Source organism: Xyrauchen texanus, chromosome 35 (genome assembly GCF_025860055.1).
Source record: "Xyrauchen texanus isolate HMW12.3.18 chromosome 35, RBS_HiC_50CHRs, whole genome shotgun sequence".
In the NCBI taxonomy this organism is placed as follows: Eukaryota; Metazoa; Chordata; class Actinopteri; order Cypriniformes; family Catostomidae; genus Xyrauchen; species Xyrauchen texanus.
In genome coordinates, this window is record NC_068310.1 from 39,268,211 (window position 1) to 39,295,758 (window position 27,548).

Here is a 27,548-nt window from a genome sequence, read left to right on the forward strand (position 1 = left end):
TAGGTCTGATGTAGAGTGAGCGTGTGTTCGGCTGTGAGTGAGCGTGTGTTGGGCTGTGAGTGAGTGAGTGTTGGGCTGTGAGTGAGTGAGTGTTGGGCTGTGAGTGAGTGAGCGTGTGTTGGGCTGTGAGTGAGTGAGTGTGTGTTGGGCTGTGAGTGAGTGAGTGTGTGTTGGGCTGTGAGTGAGTGAGCGTGTGTTGGGCTGTGAGTGAGTGAGTGTGTGTTGGGCTGTGAGTGAGTGAGTGTGTGTTGGGCTGTGAGTGAGTGTGTGTTGGGCTGTGAGTGAGTGAGTGTGTGTTGGGCTGTGAGTGAGTGAGTGTGTGTTGGGCTGTGAGTGAGTGAGTGGTGTTGGGCTGTGAGTGAGTGTGTGTTGGGCTGTGAGTGAGTGAGTGTGTTGGGCTGTGAGTGAGTGTGTGTTGGGCTGTGAGTGAGTGAGTGTGTGTTGGGCTGTGAGTGAGTGAGCGAGTGTTGGGCTGTGAGTGAGTGAGTGTTGGGCTGTGAGTGAGTGAGTGAGTGTTGGGCTGTGAGTGAGTGAGCGAGTGTTGGGCTGTGAGTGAGTGATGTGTTGGGCTGTGAGTGAGTGAGCGAGTGTTGGGCTGTGAGTGAGTGAGCGAGTGTTGGGCTGTGAGTGAGTGTGTGTTGGGCTGTGAGTGAGTGAGCGTGTGTTGGGCTGTGAGTGAGTGAGTGAGTGTTGGGCTGTGAGTGAGCGTGTGTTGGGCTGTGAGTGAGTGAGTGTTGGGCTGTGAGTGAGTGAGTGTGTGTTGGGCTGTGAGTGAGTGAGTGTGTGTTGGGCTGTGAGTGAGCGTGTTGGGCTGTGAGTGAGCGTGTGTTCGGCTGTGAGTGAGCGTGTGTTGGGCTGTGAGTGAGTGTGTGTTGGGCTGTGAGTGAGTGAGTGTGTGTTGGGCTGTGAGTGAGTGTGTGTGTTGGGCTGTGAGTGAGTGAGTGTGTGTTGGGCTGTGAGTGAGTGAGTGTGTGTTGGGCTGTGAGTGAGTGAGTGTGTGTTGGGCTGTGAGTGAGTGAGTGTGTGTTGGGCTGTGAGTGAGTGAGTGTGTGTTGGGCTGTGAGTGAGTGAGTGTGTGTTGGGCTGTGAGTGAGTGAGTGTGTGTTGGGCTGTGAGTGAGTGAGTGTGTTGGGCTGTGAGTGAGTGAGTGTGTGTTGGGCTGTGAGTGAGTGAGTGTGTGTTGGGCTGTGAGTGAGTGAGCGTGTGTTGGGCTGTGAGTGAGTGAGTGTGTGTTGGGCTGTGAGTGAGTGAGTGTGTGTTGGGCTGTGAGTGAGTGAGTGTGTGTTGGGCTGTGAGTGAGTGAGCGTGTGTTGGGCTGTGAGTGAGTGAGTGTGTGTTGGGCTGTGAGTGAGTGTGTGTTGGGCTGTGAGTGAGTGAGTGTGTGTTGGGCTGTGAGTGAGTGAGCGAGTGTTGGGCTGTGAGTGAGTGTGTGTTGGGCTGTGAGTGAGTGAGCGAGTGTTGGGCTGTGAGTGAGTGAGTGTTGGGCTGTGAGTGAGTGAGTGAGTGTTGGGCTGTGAGTGAGTGAGCGTAGTGTTGGGCTGTGAGTGAGTGAGTGAGTGTTGGGCTGTGAGTGAGTGGTGTGTTGGGCTGTGAGTGAGTGAGTGTGTGTTGGGCTGTGAGTGAGTGAGTGTGTGTTGGGCTGTGAGTGAGTGAGTGTGTTGGGCTGTGAGTGAGCGAGTGTGTGGGCTGTGAGTGAGTGAGCGTGTGTTGGGCTGTGAGTGAGTGAGTGTGTTGGGCTGTGAGTGAGTGTGTGTGTTGGGCTGTGAGTGAGCGTGTGTGTTGGGCTGTGAGTGAGTGTGTTGGGCTGTGAGTGAGTGAGTGTGTGTTGGGCTGTGAGTGAGTGAGTGTGTGTTGGGCTGTGAGTGAGTGAGTGTGTGTTGGGCTGTGAGTGAGTGAGTGTGTTGGGCTGTGAGTGAGTGTGTGTGTTGGGCTGTGAGTGAGTGAGTGTGTGTTGGGCTGTGAGTGAGTGAGTGTGTGTTGGGCTGTGAGTGAGTGAGTGTGTGTTGGGCTGTGAGTGAGTGAGTGTGTGTTGGGCTGTGAGTGAGTGAGTGTGTGTTGGGCTGTGAGTGAGTGAGTGTGTGTTGGGCTGTGAGTGAGTGAGTGTGTGTTGGGCTGTGAGTGAGTGAGTGTGTGTTGGGCTGTGAGTGAGTGAGTGTGTGTGGGCTGTGAGTGAGTGAGCGTGTGTTGGGCTGTGAGTGAGTGAGCGTGTGTTGGGCTGTGAGTGAGTGAGCGTGTGTTGGGCTGTGAGTGAGTGAGCGTGTGTTGGGCTGTGAGTGAGTGAGCGTGTGTTGGGCTGTGAGTGAGTGAGCGTGTGTTGGGCTGTGAGTGAGTGAGTGTGTGGGCTGTGAGTGAGTGTGTGTTGGGCTGTGAGTGAGTGAGTGTGTTGGGCTGTGAGTGAGCGTGTGTGTTGGGCTGTGAGTGAGTGAGTGTGTGTTGGGCTGTGAGTGAGCGTGTGTGTTGGGCTGTGAGTGAGTGAGCGTGTGTGTTGGGCTGTGAGTGAGTGAGCGTGTCTGTTGGGCTGTGAGTGAGTGAGTGTGTGTTGGGCTGTGAGTGAGCGTGTGTTGGGCTGTGAGTGAGTGAGCGTGTGTTGGGCTGTGAGTGAGTGAGCGTGTGTTGGGCTGTGAGTGAGTGTGTGTTGGGCTGTGAGTGAGCGTGTGTGTTGGGCTGTGAGTGAGCGTGTGTTGGGCTGTGAGTGAGTGAGTGTGTGTTGGGCTGTGAGTGAGCGTGTGTGTTGGGCTGTGAGTGAGTGAGCGTGTGTGTTGGGCTGTGAGTGAGTGAGCGTGTGTGTTGGGCTGTGAGTGAGCGTGTGTGTTGGGCTGTGAGTGAGCATGTGTTGGGCTGTGAGTGAGTGAGTGAGTGTGTGTTGGGCTGTGAGTGAGCGTGTGTGTTGGGCTGTGAGTGAGTGAGTGTGTGTTGGGCTGTGAGTGAGTGAGTGTGTGTTGGGCTGTGAGTGAGTGAGTGTGTGTTGGGCTGTGAGTGAGTGAGTGTGTGTTGGGCTGTGAGTGAGCGAGTGTGTGTTGGGCTGTGAGTGAGCGAGTGTGTGTTGGGCTGTGAGTGAGCGAGTGTGTGTTGGGCTGTGAGTGAGCGAGTGTGTGTTGGGCTGTGAGTGAGCGTGTGTTGGGCTGTGAGTGAGCGAGCGTGTGTTGGGCTGTGAGTGAGCGAGTGTGTGTTGGGCTGTGAGTGAGCGAGTGTGTGTTGGGCTGTGAGTGAGCGAGTGTGTTGGGCTGTGAGTGAGCGAGCGTGTGTTGGGCTGTGAGTGAGCGAGCGTGTGTTGGGCTGTGAGTGAGCGAGCGTGTGTTGGGCTGTGAGTGAGCGAGCGTGTGTTGGGCTGTGAGTGAGTGAGTGTTGGGCTGTGAGTGAGTGAGTGTTGGGCTGTGAGTGAGTGTTGGGCTGTGAGTGAGTGAGTGTGTGTTGGGCTGTGAGTGAGTGAGTGTGTGTTGGGCTGTGAGTGAGTGAGCGTGTGTTGGGCTGTGAGTGAGTGAGCGTGTGTTGGGCTGTGAGTGAGTGTGTGTTGGGCTGTGAGTGAGTGTGTGTTGGGCTGTGAGTGAGTGTGTGTTGGGCTGTGAGTGAGTGAGTGTTGGGCTGTGAGTGAGTGAGTGTGTGTTGGGCTGTGAGTGAGTGAGTGTTGGGCTGTGAGTGAGTGAGTGTTGGGCTGTGAGTGAGTGAGTGTTGGGCTGTGAGTGAGTGAGTGTGTGTTGGGCTGTGAGTGAGTGAGTGTGTGTTGGGCTGTGAGTGTGTGTTGGGCTGTGAGTGAGTGAGTGTGTGTTGGGCTGTGAGTGAGTGAGTGTGTGTTGGGCTGTGAGTGAGTGAGTGTGTTGGGCTGTGAGTGAGTGAGTGTGTGTTGGGCTGTGAGTGAGTGAGTGTGTGTTGGGCTGTGAGTGAGTGAGTGTGTGTTGGGCTGTGAGTGAGTGAGTGTGTGTTGGGCTGTGAGTGAGTGAGTGTGTGTTGGGCTGTGAGTGAGTGAGTGTGTGTTGGGCTGTGAGTGAGTGAGTGTGTGTTGGGCTGTGAGTGAGTGAGTGTGTGTTGGGCTGTGAGTGAGTGAGTGTGTGTTGGGCTGTGAGTGAGTGAGTGTGTGTTGGGCTGTGAATGAGTGAGTGTGTGTTGGGCTGTGAGTGAGTGTGTGTTGGGCTGTGAGTGAGCGTGTGTTGGGCTGTGAGTGAGCGAGTGTTGGGCTGTGAGTGAGCGAGTGTTGGGCTGTGAGTGAGCGAGTGTGTGTTGGGCTGTGAGTGAGTGAGTGTGTGTTGGGCTGTGAGTGAGTGAGTGAGTGTGTGTTGGGCTGTGAGTGAGTGTGTGTTGGGCTGTGAGTGAGTGTGTGTTGGGCTGTGAGTGAGTGAGTGTGTGTTGGGCTGTGAGTGAGTGTGTGTTGGGCTGTGAGTGAGTGAGTGTTGGGCTGTGAGTGAGTGAGTGTTGGGCTGTGAGTGAGTGAGTGTGTGTTGGGCTGTGAGTGAGTGAGTGTTGGGCTGTGAGTGAGTGAGTGTGTGTTGGGCTGTGAGTGAGTGAGTGTTGGGCTGTGAGTGAGTGAGCGTGTGTTGGGCTGTGAGTGAGTGAGTGTTGGGCTGTGAGTGAGTGAGTGTGTGTTGGGCTGTGAGTGAGTGAGTGTTGGGCTGTGAGTGAGTGAGTGTGTGTTGGGCTGTGAGTGAGTGAGTGAGTGTTGGGCTGTGAGTGAGTGAGTGTTGGGCTGTGAGTGAGTGAGTGTGTGTTGGGCTGTGAGTGAGCGAGCGTGTGTTGGGCTGTGAGTGAGTGTGTGTTGGGCTGTGAGTGAGTGAGTGTGTGTTGGGCTGTGAGTGAGCGTGTGTTGGGCTGTGAGTGAGTGTGTGTTGGGCTGTGAGTGAGTGAGTGTGTGTTGGGCTGTGAGTGAGTGAGTGTGTGTTGGGCTGTGAGTGAGTGTGTGTGTGTTGGGCTGTGAGTGAGTGAGTGTGTGTTGGGCTGTGAGTGAGTGAGTGTGTGTTGGGCTGTGAGTGAGTGAGTGTGTGTTGGGCTGTGAGTGAGTGAGTGTGTGTTGGGCTGTGAGTGAGTGAGTGTGTGTTGGGCTGTGAGTGAGTGAGTGTGTGTTGGGCTGTGAGTGAGCGTGTGTTGGGCTGTGAGTGAGTGTGTGTTGGGCTGTGAGTGAGTGAGTGTGTGTTGGGCTGTGAGTGAGTGAGTGTGTGTTGGGCTGTGAGTGAGTGTGTGTGTGTTGGGCTGTGAGTGAGTGTGTGTGTGTTCGGCTGTGAGTGAGTGTGTGTTGGGCTGTGAGTGAGTGTGTGTGTGTTCGGCTGTGAGTGAGTGTGTGTTGGGCTGTGAGTGAGTGTGTGTGTGTTTATGGGATGTTTGCTGGTCTCTGGTCGTCCCTCAGGATGTGGCAAGATGCAACAAATTTTGCAGCTATATTTGAGCATTTGGCTTCTTCGCCAAGAATGAAACAGAGTTTTTGGGTTGGATTACAGGTGTTAAATTGGGGAAATATTTGATTAATTTTGGGGTAATAGTGGTCTCTGATGTGTTTATATTTTGGGCATTCTGTGAGGAAGTGCAGAAAGAGGAACTTTCTCTCACTCTTTCTTTCTCTCTCTCGCGCTTTCTTTTCTCTTTCTCTCTCTCACTCTCTTTCTTTTTCTCTCTCTCTATCAGACAAGGCTTAGTCAAGCTAACATCAAAGGTTATCTCAACAAACATTCCATATCTAGTTCATATTATGAATGTTATGAATATATCACATGTAATATAATGCATTGTTTTTTATTTGTGTTTGTTTTTTGTTCTTTGCAGTTCCCCAGTTCTGCCATCAGTGTGCCTACAGTTCCCGCACACTCCTCTAACTACAGCACCCTCATGACACAGACGTCTCGCGGCGTCCCCTTTTCCAGACTGTTCCGAACGCAGCAGCCACCGAAAACATTCGTAGCGGCTCACATCTTTACACGCTTGATGCAGTTCTGTAGCGCCACCTTAACTCACGCCAGCAGAGGACTAGTGATGCCTAACGTCAATGTCTGTTCCAATGTCTGTCTGGCAGATATATATATATGTGTGTGTGTATATAGATATATATGTAAGTATGTATGTAAGTGAGAGAGGAAGTTTATATAATAGAGAGTTTTGAAGCTCATAAAACGAGACTGGATCTATTTAAGTTCTGATTTGTGTTTCATTTTCTGCTTTTTTTTCATATGATTATAAAAATAAGTTCAGCGTCACCCGATTCTAGGATCGATATGGCCGCGTTTTTTTTTTTTTTGTGTGTTCTGAATTTGAAGGCATTTTTGTCAATGAACTTAAGGGCTTCCGTTGACTGTCGTCTCAGTTTGTCTCTTTTGTGAAGCCCAGCGGCGCTGACGAAGAGATGATATGAAAGTAAAACAATTTTGCTTAGAATTTCTTAATTCATCAAATCGAATTAGTTTTTTTAGTCGTGTCCGTGTCTCGTCAACGGACATAATGTAGCACAATTCAAGATTGATCGTGACGGGGGAATTTTAAAATGCGTCCGCTGTTGCGTCACATGTACGTGACGTACGTCAGTCGATGCTTTTACCTGACTAATCCAGCTCCATATGCCTTAGAGAGGGTGAGATTGGCATGAGTGTGTGTTTGTGTCGGACAAAAAAGAGGTGTGTAAATACTTAAAAAAATAATAATAATAATAAAAATAAAAAAAAGTGCCTCATTGATCTGGTACAACCGAAATCTTGCTGATATGTGTTCATTTGTCCAAACTACAGACTGAAACGCATCCGCAGTCCTTTAATGTTTATACAATGATCATTTCACATTGATTTCATACCTCTTGTGATTATTTAAATGTGATTTTACATTCAGCGAAGGAGAGATTGTGTCATCAGTACATCGTTTTCTCATTGGAGAAACCTGGTGTCAATCAAAACGTTTGTCCAATAGAGAGACGAGGTTCAAATTCGGGGGCGTAGATCATAGGTGGATCGTTTATTTGTCTTGATCGAATTTATTCTTTAAAAGTAAAATAAATCGTTGATGTTCACAAACACTCTTACATGGCACAAGCTAAACTTTACACTATTGTATCGTACAAAACGACAAGAGCTTTTAAAAGTGCTGAATTATTTATTTTTTTGCTGAAATTTTCAAATTGAAAAAACCGAAGAGATTTTGTCCTTGGCTTTTTCCTCATTATAGACTGTTAAAAACCGTATAGTGGCTGACAGCGACCCCTCACGGTAGCCAAGCGTAGCAGAGGTGCACAACCGCGAGATCTGATTATTTACAGTCGCTTCGAAACGTTTTAAACATTTCAAACGCTCTGACTGAACAGAATGTACACCAACGTGAAACCGTCAAACGTATCCAGATTACACCCCGCCCCCATCAGGGTAGTCGTTTGCTGATTGGAGGGTTTCTCCGTGAAACGGCCAATCAGGAAAGGAGTTCTGCACCTCTGAACTGCGCGAGTGAGCTTGTGTCGCTTTTAAACGGTCGTGTGTGTTATTAGTTGCGTTTGCACTGAATGTAATGTCACTGAGGTTCAGATGTTTTGTGTACATTAAGTGTCACACTATAAAGGTGTCTGGATGAAAATGTACTGTAAATAGAGGGCACATCTACAGCCCTGTTTTAGAGAGTAATAAAATGATTGACATCTTTCTGCATCTCTGACTGCGTCTCTTTTTAAAATATCAATTTATTCCATTTGTTTATGCAGTTATAGATTGTCTCTATATGTGATATATCCAGTTACTCTCACAATTTCTGCATTATAAATGTTGTGTTTTTGTGCACACAGTAGCATGTACGCATGGAACACCAATTAGAGGTCAACCGCTGGAGATGAGATGTAAACAATCACAGACACCTCATTGGGATTTGCTGTGTGTGTATATATATATATATTAGGGATAGACCGATATATCGGCTCATATTTGGCCGTTTTGTGTTCGCGTGGCCTATTAACAAAAGTGTTTAACTTTCCCTAGTGTGAGATCCAATATTTTTGCCAATGGACAGTCAAACACTTTCCATTTTCAAGTTTCAGTAAACATTGCAAAAAATAAGTGTTTCACTCTGTATGTTTTATGTACATCTGATTTGCAGTTGTTAAATTGTATTATGTTTTTCGGTATTTGTATCAGCCATTCTGCTCTCTAGATATCAGTATCGACTATTGAAGAACCCATATCGGTCAAGCACTAGTATATACAGTTATTGATCTATCGTAATTGACCATTTTATATATATATATATATATACATACATACATACATACACACACACAGTATATATATATATATATATATATACATACACACACACACACACACACACACACACACACACACACACACAGTATATATATATATATATATATATATATACACACACACACACACACACACACACACACACATATATATATATATATATATATACACACACACACACACAGTATATATATATTAGTTAATTTTACAATTAACCCAGACCATAATATGGAAGATTCCTGAGAAATGCACGCTTGTAGTACCACCTGTTAACTCCAGGGGGCAGTAAGCATTGTTGTCTTTGTCGCTATTTTTAGCGACTTTTCAGACCCCTTTAGCCACATTTTTTCAAAAAAGCGACTAGCGACAAATCTAGCGACTTTTTGGACAAACCTTAGCAACTTTCCAAATTCCAAATATCGCCAGTACTGCAAGCGTGAGGTCTTACTTCCCCGCGGCGTCTGCTCTGTTCAGTGAGCGGCTGAGAGGAGCAGCACATTCCGTTGACTGCACGCCAGCGGACATGGACATGAATGAGCTGCGCATGTGCACGCTGTGTTAGCAGGAACCAATCAGTGATCACATAGCAGCTGCCTTCTACTTTGTTTTAATTCAAAACATTTAATTTGACCGTTTTTTCTTGGCATGCGCTTATATTCACTACTAATCAGAGTTTTAGTACATTCCGGTTCGGTTTCTGAACTCTCCGACTTCAGATCGTATATTTACAGACTCTATACATTTTACTTATCCAAACACAACAATAAACCTTCTTCAAACTCATAAACATGTAACGTTAGCTAAGTTCCGTTCCGTTGTCTAACAGAAAATATGTAATTGAGAACCGTTTTACTGGACATTCGGCTATATACTTATATAAAAACAGTATGAGCACGGTTTAGGGGAGATAACCGTTATTATAAACTGAAGTAGGCTACAGTACCAACAAATTAGGCAGAATGCAAATACGACGCGATGACGTCATTAATATGCTAATGACGCGTGACGTCATCTGGCGACATTTAGCTACTTTTCGAGCAGGCTTTAGCTACTTTCCATTGAAAATAGTTGGCAACACTGGCAGTAAGTGAAACTTCAGCTGTATCAGCAACATACAGTGAAGAAACACTTCAGCAGCAACAACAACACAAACATGCGTTACATTCTTGCGTTCTAAACACTTGATGGAGCGCAAATCCGATCTAAGAGATCTCGAGATGTGTTTTAAGTATTAAACTATATTTAACTTGAAACAGTGAACTAAACATTTTATATTTATGACGCAACACACCAGAGACGCGACACAAGCATGTCTGACGCAGGTGATTAACTCTTCTGCCACAAGAATGTAATGCATTTTAATTATCTGAATATTTGTAATTTTATATATGTATATATATATATAACATTTTCATCATTATATATTGAATTATTGTTATATTGAGAGGCTTTCTCAGCAAAAATTTGTATATGCGATTAATTAATTGGGACACCATGTAATTCAATTAACATTTTTAAAATTGTATATATATATATATAACATCCATGAATATTTTGTTTACTTTAGTATTTATATTGTAATGTGAGTGGAGTATCAGGTGTACTTTGGGCTTGTTTTTGGTAATCGGTTCTTCCAACACCTTAGTTGTCATTTGGCCAAATTAAATATCGGTGCACCTCTAATCCCAGATGACCTGCATTCCAATCGGACACATGAACCGTGATACATAACGTTGCATTATTTGATTGGACCAAAAGTGACGTTTCTAGACAAAGTCGGGTAAACAACGTGGCATACTGACTTTTTATGGCATGCAATAATAGACACTTTGTAATTAAAGTTTGATATTTTTTTTTAGGTTTAGAGCATTTATTAATGCATTCATGAATCACTTTACCATCATGAACTCATGAAGCGTTGTGTCGGTACAGGGTTGCAAAACGTCATCACAGCAATCAGACGCTTTTCATTAATAACATATATAATAAAATACACGGTTCAGACATCCATACATTTAAATAACGTTTTGTAAATGAAAGCAGCATCTTGTAAACAAGATTTATTTTCTTTAAACATAATGTCAGTTTGGCACGAAGGATTGTATTAAATACATTCATCAAACTCTCATTAGTGCCAAACTATTTGCCAAAGTGCAGAAATACTTTAAGATCCCAAACTCACTCTGCATTATTGTGTCTGGCCTTCAGTGCAATCCTACAGCTGTATGTAGTCCAGGGCTCGCCAGTCACTGCATTCACCTACCTGGGTAATTGGGCACAAAGCAAATGTAAAGCATCCATATTTCCCTCCATGCATCAGTGTCCTCACAGAGAAAACCGTCTCTAGATGTTTCCATTATGTCTTCATGTAAACATGCTCAAGACTCCAGTTCCCAGAGTGCAATGGGGTCCCTCTCTCTCTCTCTCTGGGTGTTGTAGTTCTCATGAAGTTTCCTTTGGCTGTAATTCCGTCTCTGTGATATTGACCTTTGACCTGTTAAGGGAGAATAGAAGACCTGTCAGATTGCAGTCCAAACCAACTGAAGTTAAATTGAGTGAGGAACATATCAATGTTTTTAAAACACATCTTTCATTTGTAATTATAGAGAGAGACGATGTTCAGAATGAAATTGCTAATCAATTCTGCTTTGACAAACATTTCAAACAGTGGTGTGCTATAATGTCCCACAGTGTTAAACGAAATCAGTGTCAGTTCTTCAATCCGCGCATCTGATCACGTGACTCGTTGTGCATCCGCGGAGACTCACAGCATGTGGAGGCTCATGCTACTCTCCACGATCCACACACCCCATTGAGAGAACCACTAATCACCACCACGACGAGGTTACCCCATGTGACTCTACCCTCCCTAGCAACCGGGCCAATTTGGTTGCTTAGGAGACCTGGCTGGAGTCACGAATCACGACTCCAGGGGTGCTAGTCAGCGTCAATACTCGCTGAGATGCCCGTTTAATCCCACAAATGGCATCTAGTCATCTCGATGCCACTTTTTCACAACATTCTCCGTTAGCAAAGCTACAGACCAGTAACACCAGTTAGACGTCTGTTAGAAGGTAAAAGTGTTGCAAAACTCGAGCTTGTAGATTCGAATTTGGGAACTTGTACAAGAAATATTTCTACAAGCTAGTCATACACATTATACAAGTCAAAATGTTCTTTTCGTTCTGTGTATTGTGTGTCCAAAGCATAGACTGTAAAAAAAATGGGCGACGCCCCTTCGCTCTTTTCCATTGGTTAGAACTGAAGCCGCCAGTGTCCCGATATGGCGCTGACATCTTGGGACTTGAGTCTGCGCAGTTGCTATTTCGGGACCAGACCTGCGCAGTAGTGAGCAGGAAGTAAAGCCACGAAATCAAGGCCCCGCCCTCACTCTCGCTGAATCAAATCGCAAGGACACGCCCCTGCACTTTTGACTTTTGACTTATGACGGTGTGAAATAATTAATTATAGAAATTTAGATATTACATTTAAAGCTCCAATCTCCTCAGTCCTCCGAAGATCCCCAAAAAAAAGTCCGTTGGTGCTTCAGTGACTACTTCGCTCAGAGAACCTGTCAATCACAGCTGTCAATCATGATGTCACAGCAGCGTTTTTATAGCATCAAATAACTAAAAACAAACTTATTTTGAAAACAAACACTTGAAATGACATCAACGTGATAGAAACTACAGTAAATGACAGAAACTATCTTTGGAAAAAAGATATGTGAAGTGTAATTTAATTGTTTAGTTGGTCTCACGTCCCGTTGAATAACATGGGGAGGCGGGGCTTATGACCTATACTAGGACCAGCCACCGGGGGGGCGATCCAGACGTTTTGGCTTCACTTTTGAGGGCTTGTGCGCCACACTTGGTCCAAAGATGAGACCGAGGAACCCCATTTTCATTTCATGTCTCTTTAAATCCATCAGTTGGTGATCAAAAGGAAGAAAAACCACCGTGTAATGTCTCATTAATGTGTGTTGCGCTCATTCAACCATTAACACTTCTCTTAAAGAGACAGTACATATTTAGCACTTAGACAAGTGCATGTAAACAAACATGTTGCAAAATGTAATAAGTGACATAAATGAGCAAATACATCAATAGATTCTTACTGATGTTCATTACGCGTGCATGCCGCCAAAAGTCTACCGAGTAAAAACAAAAATGTTCTAGCCAATAGCGATTCATTGTCCAACGTGTCCGCAGAGGGTTGATTTATTAATCTGTTAATGTTAGCGGACATAAAACACAATTGTTCCATTTTAGTTCATGGTGCATTAACAGTTACCTGTTGTGTGTCATGTGACTCTTGACGAGGTGTCCTGCAGTGAGAGCGGCCATCAGCGAGAGTTCTCCTGCCAAAACCGTAGCACACACGACCCGTGCCAGCGTCCGGGAGTTCTCGCCGGGACAATGTTCTCTCGCGCCGTGAACATCCAACATCTGACAGAGATGAAATCATCATTTCGGCTTTTACAAAGAGGACTCATTTATGAACACAGTAGGTTGCATCAGGTGCATGTGCGTTACCTGTAAACAGGCGTGTTGTGCGGGCAGACTGGTTCCTCCGCCCACTGTGCCCAGCTCTAGTGATGGCATAGTGCAGGAGATGTACAGATCCTCTCCGTCTGTGCCAACACACTCCATCAGTGTTATACAGTTACTGCTGCCCACCGTCTGCGCCGGATCCTACAGACAGGAAACAAAACATCACGATTTAGAGTGACTGGAGTCTTTTGATGTGCTGATGTTTTAAAGGTTGTAAATGACGCACCTGTCCACAGGCGATGTAGATGGCCACTACGACGTTTGCCGCGTGAGCGTTGAACCCCCCGACACTCCCAGCCATCGCTGAGCCCACCAGATTCTTACTGATGTTCAACTCCACCAGAGCGCCCGTGCTCGTCTTTAAAACCTACAAACACAAATAGGATGTAAAGCGTTGAGTGGGAACTTCAATCATAGCACCGAAGGACTTTATACACACACAGGTCACACGGTGTTAACACATCAAAACACGGATCCAAACTGAACCAGCGCACCTCTTTGACCACTCGTGCCGGTATAAGCGCTTCACACACTGTGGATTTTCCTCTGCCGTTGATCCAGTTGACCGCAGATGGTTTTTTATCCGTGCAGTAATTTCCGCTAACAGCTAAAACACGCATGTCAGGATACTGTTCCTGAACTCGACACAGAGCCTGTTCGGTACCCTGTTGAGAGATAGGAGGAGATGCATAAATAGCATAAACAAATGAAACCTACAAAACAAGCTTATTATAAACCGAGAGAGAGACTCAGTAACTCAGTCTGTCTCTCTCTAACACACACACCTTCGACAGCATGTTCATGCCCATGGCGTCTCCGGTTTGAGACTGAAAGCGGATGTACAGATTCCTTCCTGCGAGACTGACCTGCAGTCTGTCCAGACGAGCGAACCTACAACACAAACACAAACACACAACATCAGGAACAGCAGTGTCAACGGCAGAGCTGCCATGCAAGGCGCTAACAACTTGGGGTTCAGTATCTTGCCCAAGGACACTTCGGCATGTGGAGTCGTGTGGGCCGGGAATCAAACCACCAACCCTGCGATTAGCGGCCGAGCACTGGAAACTATCCCAAAGTGGTGCTATGTAGCTGTATAGTTTATTCTGTGTTTGACCTTTGACCTCTGACCTGCTGGTGTGATCAAAGGCCTGTTTGACGGTTCTGAACCCCTCTGAACTCTCCAGCCAGCCCTTGACCTCCGCCGCCCTGCACGCTGACGGCAGCTGCACCACCGGACCTCGAGTCATACCGTCTGCCAGAACACGACTGCGCACACCACCTGATAACTACAAGAGAACATCACATTAGCAAAGCCACCGAGGATGCAATGGATATTTAGATAAGGCAGTTTAGAAAGAAAGAAAACTATAAAGAAACATAAACAAAAGTATTAAAGATCGAAACAAAGAAAAAGACAAAAATTAAAGAATGAAAGAAAAAAAACACAAAAATGAAAATGATATACATAAAACGTACCAACAAAAGAGCGAAAGAACAAAAAGTTATAAAAAGGGAAGGACAACAAACCGATTAAATAATAATAAAACAAAAAAAATAAAGAAAAACATTTTGAAGGAAAAACAAACAACAAACAAAATAAAAAGAATGAAAGAAAAAAAATGTAACAAACAATTAAGAACAGACAAAATAAAAGAACAACATTTTTTAAATTACAACAAAGGAGTGAAAGAAATAAAAGAACAAAATAATGGAAAGAAAAAAAAATTGAAAGAACGAAAGAAAAAATAAAAATAAAAGAATAAACAAAATAAAGACCAAAAAAATGAATGAACGAACCAGCAAAAAAATACAAAAGAGAGCGAAAGAACAAAATAGACAGATATAAAAAGGGAAGGACATAAAACAAATAAAACGAAAAGGAACAAAATGAAAAACATTTAAAGGAAAATCAAACAAAACAAAAATGTAAGAAACAATTAAGAACAAACAAAAGAAAAGAAAAGAACAAAAAGGAAAGAACAAATAAAAAATGAAAAGAATGAAAGAAAAATAAATGAAAATGAATGTAATAAACAAAATAAAGAACAAAAAAAATTAATGAAAAAAAACTTTGAAAAAAGAAAGACATAAAAAGGGAAGGACACCAAACTAATTAAATAATAATAAAACAAATAAAACAAAAATAAAAACACTTAAAAGAAGGAAAAACAAACAAAATAAAAAAAGAATGAAAGAACAAAAAGAAAATGTAACAAACAATTAAGAACAAACAAAATAAAAAAAAATTAAAAACTTTCACTTGGTTATTTTGTAAGAAAGAAAATAACAAAAAGGAAAGAATAAATACAAAATTGAAAGAACAAAAAATAAAATGAAAATGACAGTAATAAACAATATAAAGACCAAAAAATAAAAAACAAAAACAAAATGAAAAACATTTAAAAGAAGGAAAAACAAACAAAATAAAAAAGAATGAAAGAACAAAAAGAAAATTTAAGAACAAACTAAATAAAAACACAAAAAGAAACTAAATGAATGAAAGAAAATAACAAAAAAGAAAAAAAATTACAATGAGAGCAAAAGAAAAACAAACAAAATGTTTCTTTTTGTTCTTTTGATTTAGTTATTTCTTACTGTCATTGTCAAGAAAGAATTAAAGAACAAACAAAATAAAAATAATGAATAATGAAAGAACAAACAAACGAATGAAAGAAGCATCACATTTATGACAGGAAGAACAACAGAAAGACAGATCGAAAAAGGAAAACAAACAAATGAACCAGAGAAACAGAAGGAACGGACGAATGACTCACTGTGACCGCTCGGCATCCTCGGTTGGTGCTGGCCACTAAACAGCCTTCTGTAGTTGCCATGGGGACGTGATATTCTTTCCCATCCAATAGCAATGGTCCGGCCACGCCCACTGGCACTGGTACGTAGCCAATCACATTCTCACAGTTAGTGCCGATCACCTAAGAACAAATAAACATCCCTCCATTCAGCCAAACACTTTAAATCAACTTTACCACGATTCACACATGAAAGTTTGTTCCTGCAGGTCACCGGCTGACCGTGGATCAGTACCTTAGAGTAGTCGTAGTTTCTGTAAGGGAGGTTCTCCAGTGCGGACAGGTCAGGGAGTTTGACGGAGAGCATTTCTCTGCGTATGGCCACACCCTCTCTGGACTCTCCATTACTGCTTCCAAACGATATCCCAGAATGCCTCTGCACTCCACCAGAGCTATGACCTCAGCGTTACTGAGGTAACCAGCTCCCCTCTGGACCGAGAGAGAGAGAGAGAGAGGGGAATATTATGTAAAGCATCGCCTTTTGTGTTCCTCATAAGAAAATCGTAGGGGTTTGGAACAACATGAATGTGAGTAAATGATTTCTTTTTTGGGTGAACTACCCCTTTAAATGGAGCATGTGGGTGTGACGGTGTTGTGATGAATTACTTTGGGGTCTTTAAGAATGGCGAGACACTCGTCTACAGGGCGGCGCTGGTGAGTCTGGGGTTCGTGGCACTCTTCCCTTTTTGGCGTACATCACCATCTCTTGGGATCAGAGGACAGAACTGCCCCACGGTCGACCTGGTCTCCTCACCTGTATAAAATAGCAGGGTACAACTTCTTTAGAGCTGAATGCACAATGTCAACATTCATACGGTCACTTGTGATGTCACATCGTTCAATCTTTATGAACGATCTCCAAATGATATGAACAAACAATTCACCTGTCTGCTCTCTGTGAGAGGGGTTTGGAGAGTTTGGATCAGTCTGGACTCCCCTCAGGGCTTTGGGTGGGGCTGACTCCCTCTGACAGCAGTCGTCTCTTATCCTATTGGTCATGGAGGCAGGGGGTGTGGCCATAGGGGCTCTGATGGACAGGGAGGATTCGGTCTCAGCCTGCTCGAACAACACGTACTTCGCAGCCAATAACAGAGCGAGAGAGAGAGTAATGACCTGCTCCAAATCCACACTGTGAAGAGAAAGAAAATTATAAAAAAAATGAATGAGGAATAAATGAATGAATGAATCTGTGTTTCTTAGCTGGTACCTGGACATGGTTCTGTCGGACTCCATGCTGCGTGGAGGCAAAACCACGTCTGAGCTGCTCAAGTTGAGAGTCGGAGATTCAGCCACCAGACGACTGTGAGTGTGAACCAGCGCCAAACCCAAAGACTGAAGCAAACACACAAACCAGCACTGACATTATTACACCGCTCTCTGGCATACTTGACTGCAGTCTGTGTTGAAATATTATTATTTTATATAATATCTCCTAAACACTGAAATATTTTCTCAAATAATTGTAACTAATTTCAATGTTTTATGTTCATTCATTCATTTACTTGGTACAAAGCATGTAATAAGCAGTATAAATGTACAGTCAGCCTGACATTATAATAAATTAAAGAGAACCAAAGTATAAAACCGATTAAACGAACGAACAAGAGAAACAAAAAATTAAACAGAACAAATAATCGAACAAAAGAACAAATTAATGAGAAACAAAAGCTAAACATAAAATTAATAAACAAAGAAAACAATGAACAAAAGAACGAACGAGAGAAACAAAAATCAAAGAAGAACATACAGAAAAAGAAAAACGATGAACGAAATAACAATGAAATGCAATTTAAGAAAGAGAAACAAAAGCTTTAATAAAAGAACAAATGAATGACAGAAAGAGAAACAGAATGATACAAAGAAAAAAAATAAAGAAAATCAAATTAACAAATGAAGAGAACCAAACAATGAACAAGAGAAACAAAGAAAGAAACAGATTAAATGAACGAACGAGAGAAACAAACAGAAAAAAAATTACAAAATGGAAGAATGTGACAGAATAAACAAAGAAACAAAAAGAACAAAACAGATTATATGATGAACAAGAGAAACCAAAAACGATACAGAACAAATAATCGAACAAAAGAAAGAACAGAACAAATGAAAAGCAAAAACGAAAAAGAACAAATAATTGAACAAAAGAAAGAACAAACGAAACCAAATGAATGAACGAAAAAGAACAAATGAATGAAAAGCAAAAACGAAACAGAAAAAATAATCAAACAAACGAAAAATAACAAATTAATGAAAAACGAAACAGAACAAATAATCAAACAAAAGAACAAACAAAAAAGAACAAATGAAAAGCAAAAACTAAACAGAACAAATAATCGAACAAAAGAAAGAACAAACGAATGCAAAACAAAAATGAAACAGAACAAATAATCGAACAAAAGAACAAACAAAACAGAACAAATGAATGAACGAAAAAGAACAGATGAATGAAAAACTAAAACGAAACATAAAATGAATAAACAAAGAATACAAAGAACGAACAAATCCATTAGAGAAACAACATAAAAAGGAAAGAACAAAAGGAATGACAGAAAGAGAAACAGAAAAAATTAACAAAGAAATTAAAAATAAAAGAAAGAGAACCAACAGCAAAACAGAAAAAAAGAAATAAAACAGTGACTGGACGACTGATTTGAACGGTTTGGCATCCTCGATGTGCAGACTGCAGCGTTTGTCTGATTAACTGGCTGACTGCACATTGTCTCTTATTTTAAATGGGTAAAACCGATATATCCAGAGCTCACCATGATCATTTTGACTCTCTGTGTGACGGGATTTGGTTTGTTCCCCTCCTCTTCCTCCAGAACACGAGCAAAATGACTGAGCTGCCAGATGGGCCGACCCTCACGACTCTCCCGAGACAACTGGAGAAGAGAAGGCACAAGGTCAAGGGTCAAAATCAAGTCAAATGTGTGTTTTCACTCGCTATGTGATTAAAGAGAAGTGACCTCTCACCTCTAACACCAGTGACACACAGGCAGGAAAGAAGGTCATGAAGACGAAGTAATTGGCCAGAACTGACATACAGCCGAAACAACACATCACCTCCAGTTGACGTACACCTAAAACACACAGGAAGTGATGCTCAGTTAGGACAGGAAGTACTGGTACAATGAGAGCTGTGTAACAGTTTAAATGACAATTTAAAGAGATCCCAAATCGAGTTCATTTATATTAAATATTTTAGAATGAAGCGTAATGCATATTCACTATAGATATTTCCATGACTTCGCATGACTATCCCAGACCACGAAATCACAATTCTAAAATCCCTTGATCATTCCAAGTTTTCCTTGTGGTAAACTAGACTAATAAAGAGGAAGAGACGAAAATTGATGAACTGTACCAGACATGGTGCCCACTCCAATGACCAGACACTCCACCAGCGCATCCAGGGTGAATGTGGGTCCCAGGATGGCCATTCCCTGAGCGATGTTCTCCCTCACCTCTTCCTGTGGGTCAATGCACCGATCAGCACCAGCACAAGTTAAACACATCATTCTAACACTGACCTTACCGAGACAAACACCAAGTAACTGTAGAATTATTAGATCAATTCATGTTGTGCTTAATAACAGCCCTTCACAGGTGGGCTTTTGACTAGGTACGTAAAATAAAAAAAACCTTTCTTGCATCTGTCAGGTCAAACCCCGGTTTGTATCCCCGGCCATGAATGTGAGAGGTGAGCTACTGTACCTGCGAGTTGGAGCTGAGAGCGAACTTGGCCAGTGTGCACGCTTTAGACAGGTCAATCAACAACAGGAAGAACGGCAGAGCTTCACTGAATGAAAGAAATAAAAAGTGTTAAAAGAAGAGTTGAAACTGAAGACAGAGGAGCTACTGCATCAAGTAGAACTGAATTCATACTTCAGTCCTGTGAGCTCTTTGCCCAGGAAGTGAACGACCACAGTACTGAACACAAAACTGGAGAAAATGGTGAACAGTCCAGCGATACCTGGAATACAAATCAAAACTATATATATATATTTTTGTTTATATTTTATGTCAAAAATATGTAAAGAAACAATGTATATATGAACATGAAACCCATTTCACTTCCATAATATATCCAGAGCGCAGGGTGGCCGATAGGCCGATACAATGCTGATTTATCAATGGCGGGCCGGTTCGTGATTCTGCACACCCAGCCACTAATCAGGCTAATTAGCCCTCGAGAGGGATAAAGGCCGACTGAAGACGGCAGTGCGACAGAGAGAGATTTACGGACAGCTGTCTGACACCTGTGTTGCGTTTGTCTTTTTGTTTAAGTTGCTTATTAAACTATTATTTATATCATCAAGCCGGTTCTCGCCTCCTCCTTTTCCATTCATTAACCCCTCATTAATCTCTTTACGCTGGTGCCGAAACCCGGGGAGGTGGAGGGATATGCCTTAGCTTGGTCCTCGGCCACTCCTCCACACTCTAATGGACGACAGCGGCACCTCCCCGGAGGTTCGGAGGCAGTCCTCCGGCCGCTGGTGGACGGAACGTCACGCCACATTCCGGTGGATGGAATGGGTCTCCCCGCTCTGGCAGCGGTTCTCCCACTCCAGGCGGTAGGCCAGGAGTCCCTCCCCGCTCGCGCTCGGCGGTCTCAGAACCCGTTTCAGCGGTGGCAGTGGCCCGGACCTCTCCAGGCTGTCGGTTAGGAGCCCCTCCTTCCCTCGCGGTCAGCGACCTTACCTCCGCTCTCAGACGGCTGGGCTCCTCCGTCCCCCGGCGAATAGTCGCGGCTGCTCCGTTGAGGTGGATGGTAGTGGAGAGGACTCTACTATGGCGCATCCCTCCTCCTTCCCGGGTTTTGGCACCAGTGTAAAGAGATTATTGGCAAGGAGGAGGCTAGAACCGGCTTGACGATATAAATAATATTTCAATTATAAACTTAACCAAAAAGACAAACACAGGTGTCTGCATATTTGCAGATGCTATTTAATATAAGTTTTATTCATATTTGCCTTTTTATCATAAGACAAGACAGTTTAAAGTGACAGGACACTGTTGAGGAGAGACTGTTAGAATTCGTGCTTTAGAGGCGAATACATGAGCGCTCCAGAGGACGCTGGATCTGCTCAAGTTTTGTGAGGTTGGTTTATTATATCGGTTTAAACGAGATATGTGCATATTTGCAGACAGTATATGATATTTGTTTTATTGATATTTGCCTTTTTATCATTAGACAAGACGGTTTAAAGTGACAGGGAACTGTCGAGGAGAGAGAGGGAGAATGAAACAGGCGAGCACTTTAACATTATGAGCTCAAACACGTCTGCCGCGGCTCTGATATGCGGACTGTGTTGCACACTGGCCTAGTATTGTAGTAACACGATGGCATGTAACAACAAAACTAACTGTGACTGGTCATCTACATGACTCAGTTGCTTCACATGCAACCAGGTGATTTTCGGTGCCCTCAAGATCACTAACCCACATGGACTGCTATTCTTTATAATAGCGTGCACTGATGAATTGTCCTCCATAAGACCAGCAATGTATATTAAGAAAGTAAACTGGGTTAACTTTGATTTTATGTCAACTTCAACCATTTACATTTATGCATTTGGCAGATGCTTTTATCCAAAGTGACTTACAGTGCACTTATTACAGGGACAATCCCCCCCGGAGCAACCTGGAGTTAAGTGTCTTACTCAAGGACACAATGGTGGTGGCTGTGGGGATCGAACCAGCGACCTTCTGATTACCAGTTTACCAGTTATGTGCTTTAGACCACTACACCACCACCACTCCACTCAACCGTAATGTTTAAGAGCGAGTAACTCACCCAGTATGTACTTAGAGCCGAGCTGTCGAAGGTTTTTGAACTGAATGTAGATGTAAATGATGGCTATACATCTTGTGATGGTTAAAATGACCATGTCACCACTTAGAATTTTCTGTAAATGAGAAATAAAAAGGATATGCATGTTAACAGTCATTCTAACATAATAACTTTCAGAATATGCCATTTCCCGATACTGTCGAACATTATCTGTTCGCAATCAGCATCTTTGTAAGACATCAGCAATATCCGATTACATCATCCTATCGCCCAGCCATAGAACAAAGCTATAAACCCTGAATGTAAATACACGGAAAGTGCTTCAGATCATTTCGGAACTGAATGAACTTAGTGGACCAAGTGTGTACTCTAATCTAGTGTAATGCTTCTGAAGACCTCTGTACCTCCTGCACCTTAGGACACTGATGGTTCCAGCCACACATCTGGTCATTGGTAGCAAAAGCATTCATAGACATCAGACACATCGTCACAGCAACTGTTCCCACGATCACTTCCCAGGGATGGGAGGCCACGAACAGGCCGTGCAGCCTGAAGAGTCGAGACAGCATCATCACGGGCTTCAGCGGGTCACCTGCCAACACAACACACAAACAGATCAAATTATCTTTAGTTGCTGAAAAAAATCAAAGATGTCAGTTCAAACTCACTGTTAATATCCAGGTGTTGATTAATAACTATTCAGTAGCAAAACTGCATCAATTATATACAGCAATCAAATAATACCTAATTGTCACTACATAGGAGAAAAAAATATTTATTCTTACAGATTTAATATAGATTAAAAGAACTAATGTCACCATTTAACAAGACAGGTGTGAAGAATTAAAATAGAGGAATTATCTCAATACAAGAGATCTGCTGTTTTGATTCATACACAACGCATATTAATGAGAAATTAGTTAAAAATTAAAGCAGTATGTTTTTAATAATAAATATGTCTGTTTAAGGTGACACACACACACACACTCACAACAGACAGAAACACACTCACGACAGACACTCACGACAGACACACACACACACACTCACAACAGACAGACACACACACTCACGACAGACACTCACGACAGACACACACACACACACACACACACACACACTCACAACAGACAGACACACACACTCACTCACAACAGACAGACACACACACAAACACACACACTCACTCACAACAGACACACACACACACACACGACAGACACAAACACACACACACTCACTCACAACAGACAGACGCACACTTACAGACAGACAGACACACACTCACGACAGACAGACACACACACTCACTCACTCACGACAGACAGACACACACACTCACTCACGACAGACACATACACACTCACACACTCACGACAGACACACACACACACACTCACGACAGACACACACTCACTCACTCACTCGACAAACAAACACACATACACACAAACACACACGAACTCTGAGGCTTTAACTATTAGCATGATCACAATTATGATCTAAAGTTACCAGAGAAGACAATTAAATCGTCATTTAACATTTACAACACTTTAAAAGAAAAAGTATTAATTTATTGTGTCATGAAGGAGATTCATGAGATGAGGCGAGAGAGTGCTAAGCTAATTTAGCATGAGCTACAGGAGTCACAGCTGTCATTCTTTACTTCATATTTTGTATTCACATTTCGTTGAAGTCACAACAAACCAAACCGAATGACACTACAAATCTCACTTTTCTCAATGAACAAAGTGAGTTAATTGATATTCTCGTTTATATTCTCTACCTACCCATCATCTGTTCTCCTCAGTGTCCGTGTTTCAGAGCGACTGACGTAAAACACGTAATCCGCCCTCAACGCCGGGCGCGAGCACGTACCGCCCACTGCCGTGACGTCACCAGTGACGAGCCTTCAAGTGTTTCGCGAAAATAATAATGATGCATTAATTTACTGCAGTTTTGGATTGACTTTTCAAATTTTATAAAAAGGAATATATACCCAAACTTCCGTATTAGCCAAAAAAAAAAAAAAAGGTGGTTGATGCCTCTAGTTTCATAAAAATGTTGCTAGTGATCTGAACCAAAGGCTGTTTTCATTTTTCACAAAGGATCGAAGCCAATACGTTTTGATTGTACCTTTAATACACTCAATATCAATGTCTTTCAGACCTCCTTCATCAACCTCACCATGTGTTTTACTTTTCCAAATGTAATTAATGTTTGCCTGGTTTATAGCTTATATTGCATTTTTGGGGAGTGACATCGAGTAAGCTGCACTGTAAAAAACGTCAGTAATTTTAACATTAAAATACTGTAAAAATGCTACAGAAATAAAATGTTAATTGATTAACAAATATTAACTGTAAAATATACAGTAAAATGTTTTAATATATTTTAAAAGTCAATTAAGTAGTTTTTACAATAAAATGATGTAAAAATTAAATTATCTAAATGTAAAAAGTAAGATTTTCCTGTATAATTAATGGTAAAAAGAACGAGAGTTATATGTACTTTTTTTACAGTAAATTATTGTTAAAATTACAGTAATCGGGTGTTCCCACAATTCCCTTCGTGACCCATTACATTTCATTGTATTTTATGGGAATAGTTATGTTTCATCATATTTTTTATATCAGTTACGTACACTGGGGTGTTCTGTGTTATATTTGATGTAATTTAGTTAATGTTTACTGCATTATTTAAATCTCATATGTGTTACCATGACGGCGTTCAGTGTTTGTGTGTCACTATATGTTTATTGCTAATTGTTATTAGATGAGATACTACTGTTGAACTTCATGTCATCATGTGCCCTTCTGTAGTTACTATGGTGATTAACAAATACCTTATAAAGTAAACAACAGATTTGTACAGTTTCAGAAGTATGTTTATTAATTTTTATTACTGTAAATTTAACAGATTTTTTTTTGTTTTTTTTTTACAGTGCCAGTGTGTAAATTACAACCATTTTAAACTGTAAAATGTACAGGTTGTTCTGTAAAGTGGTTTACATATTAACTGTATTTTTTACATAATTATTCTGGCAACCACAGCTCCCAGATTTTTTTTGTTGTAAAAACAACAGGATTATTTTTACAGTGTCTTGAAATACATTCCATTTTTGTAAGATAAATACGGCCAATAATAGAGATATATCTTTGAGACCACAAATTCAAATAAGATTTACATTTATTTAAATTGTTCCAAATGTTGAGATTATTTAGCGCGTTTTTATCCTTTGTAATGTGTATGTATTTAAAATAGACTGTAAAAAAAGATGGACGACGCCCCTTCGCTCTTTTCCATTGGTGAGAACTGAAGCCGCCAGTGTCCCGATATGGCGCTGACATCTTGGGACTTGAGTCTGCGCAGTTGCGATTTCGGGACCAGACCTGCGCAGTAGTGAGCAGGAAGTAAAGCCGCGAAATCAAGGCCCCGCCCTCACTCTCGCTGAATCAATCGCAAGCACACGCCCCTGCACTTTTGACTTATGATGGTGTGAAATAATTAATTATAGAAATTTAGATATTAAATTTAAAGCTCCAATCTCCTCAGTCCTCCGAAGATCCCGGAAAAAAGTCAGTTGGTGCTTCAGTGACTACTTCGCTCAGAGAACCTGTCAATCACAGCTGTCAATCATGATGTCACGGCACCGTTTTTATAGCATCAAATAACTAAAAACAAACTTATTTTGGAGAAAAAAAAGCACATCAATGTGATAGAAACGACAGTAAATGACAGAAACTATCTTTGGAAAAAAGATATGTGACGTGTAATTTAATTGTTTAGTTGGTCTCGCGTCCCGTTGAATAACATGGGGAGGCGGGGTTTATGACCTATACTAGGACCAGCCACCGGGGGGCGATAGAGATGTTTTGGCTTCACTTCTGAGGGCTTGTGCGGCACACTTGGGTATTTAATGGTTGACTTAACAGGAATATTATGAATTGTCGACAGAGGGGAGTTATGAATTGGAAGTAATTTAAATTTGTTTAGGTTTAATTTTAAGCCAGATGCCCTAGAAAATAAGTCTATTGTTTTGAGGATTTTTGGAACTTGGTTACTATTTTTCATAAATATAGATGTGTCGTCTGCCAGTTGGCTGATAGCTGTTTGCCTTTTGGTAATAAATCTGTGCTATTAGTGTCCTTGTAAATTAGTTTAACAAAATGTACAAAGTTTTCTCCTAATACACACAATTCTAATGTACGAAACATTAGAATTCTAAAATATAAAAATATAAAATAAAACTTTCATCTTCAATTAAATAATGATAATCCAGTAAATCAAGAACGAGTCGTATATTGTTATGAATTGACCGACTTTTTAAAAAACCGACTGTGTATCTGAGATCATTTATGTAATACCGTTTTTGTAATCTGTTGGCATAAATATTAATTAAGATTTTATAGTCATTATTAAAGGAAAAAATTAAATTAAACCTGAAACCTTATTTAAATCTCAGATCAGACACTTCCTATTAGGCCTACAGGAACCGTCACGTGACTCTCAGATTAATACGATAACTGTTTACTTTTATTCAGACTCGCTGTCTTGTGTGCTTCTCTTACAGATCCGCTATTGAACTACAGTAAGTCTTTGTCTCTAAACCTAAATTTCCAGATATTAATCTTTAACAATACACTGTATTTAAGAAGAGACTCTTTATTTAGTTGAAACGCGCCACTTCTATTCAAATGAATAGGCGAATTTGTAACGGTCAATGGATGTAGAAAAGAAGTCCCGCCTTACAATTAAAAGAGCCAATCACCTTTTAGATACAGACGATGCCTGTCAATCAACTCTAGAACGCGCATGCGCATTAGCTATACAAGCCGGGAAAATTACGTTTTATAGCGTAATATGAGGTAAAGAAGCACAATTTATGATACCAGTTTTGTCAGACTTTACTGCTGATTTAAAATATGCTCTTTGATTGTAATCTTGACCAACTGTTTTTGAGATTTCGTTGTTCCCCCATTCAAGTAGATAGGAGATGTACTTTCATGACTGCAAACTCAATCAATGCTGTGATTGTTTTTTCTTCTTTTTCAGTTTCCTGGACTGAAAATCCCTGTAAAGACTTGGTACTAACTTGCACTTTAGTAACATCACACCACATCAGAAAGTATCCGTCTGTCAAAGTTGACGTTTGTACTGTAGCTGATTTGTTTACTGCGCTAATATTTTGTTGTTATAGATTTGTATAGTGTTTGTGTGTAATCTGTCAAGAATTCTCCTTGTTTTATTTATTTTTCATTTCTACAAAGAAGTCATATTTCTGTGAAATATAATGTCAACAGTTATGATGATCACAACATTGTGCTTTACATTAAAGCTAAAGGGCTGCATGTGACCGTTGTGTGACTGCTAGCACCTAGCGATGCTGGGTAATATCGGATTACATGTAATCTGGATTTTGTAATGAGATCAAAACTGGTTGCACTTGTAATTGGATCACATTACATTTGATTATGTGCATAATCAGATTATAGTTATTTTATTCTTCTTATCACGTGACTCGTTGTGCATGACACAGCGGAGACTCACAGCATGTGGAGGCTCATGCTACTCTCCACGATCCACACACAACTCACCACACGCCCCATTGAGAGCGAGAACCACTAATCGCGACCATGAGGAGGTTACCCCATGTGACTGTACCCTCCCTAGCTACCGGGCCAATTTGGTTGCTAAGGAGACCTGGCTGGAGTCACTCAGCACATCCTGGATTGAAACTCAGGACTCCAGTTGGCGTCAATAACCACTGAGCTACCCAGGCAAGTTATAAATTATACTTTATTTTAAATGTACTACAGTGCGAACAAAAACAGACCCTCATTGGCCCATAAGAAACATAATTAAAAAAAAAATGTAGGTGATTGATATATATGTGATTTGGGTCATATCTGTCCAATCAGCTGCTGGTCAAGTCACTGTTATTGTTAGCCAGCATAGCGGCAAAATGTCTGAAAGAAGTACGACAGTGGAGCACAAAAACTGTAAATACAAAGGTTAAAAGTAATAATGTGACTAAGAAAAAATCCCTAAATTGACTGGATACTTCAAGATCTTCGCATAGGAGCAGCTAATCTGCAGAAGAAATATGCAGGTGATCTAGGGGAGGATTTTGTGGACGAAATTGGACAATTTATCAAAGAAAACGAGGACACCTCAGCAACGC

The 27,548-nt window shown here is 42.0% G+C and overlaps 1 protein-coding gene and 1 pseudogene across 4 annotated transcripts in view; one reads left to right on the forward strand and one right to left on the reverse strand.

Moving 5' to 3' along the window:
• LOC127628900 (ceramide transfer protein-like) overlaps nt 1-7,977 on the forward strand; it is a 48,423-nt gene extending 40,446 nt beyond the window's left edge. Inside the window, exon 17 of one of the 4 annotated variants that reach the window (XM_052105865.1) lies at nt 5,746-7,977. The gene's annotated coding sequence lies outside the window, so the exon portion shown is untranslated. The remainder of the gene's footprint in view (nt 1-5,745) is intronic. The other 3 variants (XM_052105863.1, XM_052105866.1, XM_052105864.1) reach the window with 3 other exon arrangements.
• Nucleotides 7,978-10,061: 2,084 nt separating this feature from the next.
• LOC127628925 (3-hydroxy-3-methylglutaryl-coenzyme A reductase-like) lies at nt 10,062-23,205 on the reverse strand (annotated as a pseudogene).
• Between the last annotated feature and the right edge of the window lie 4,343 nt (nt 23,206-27,548).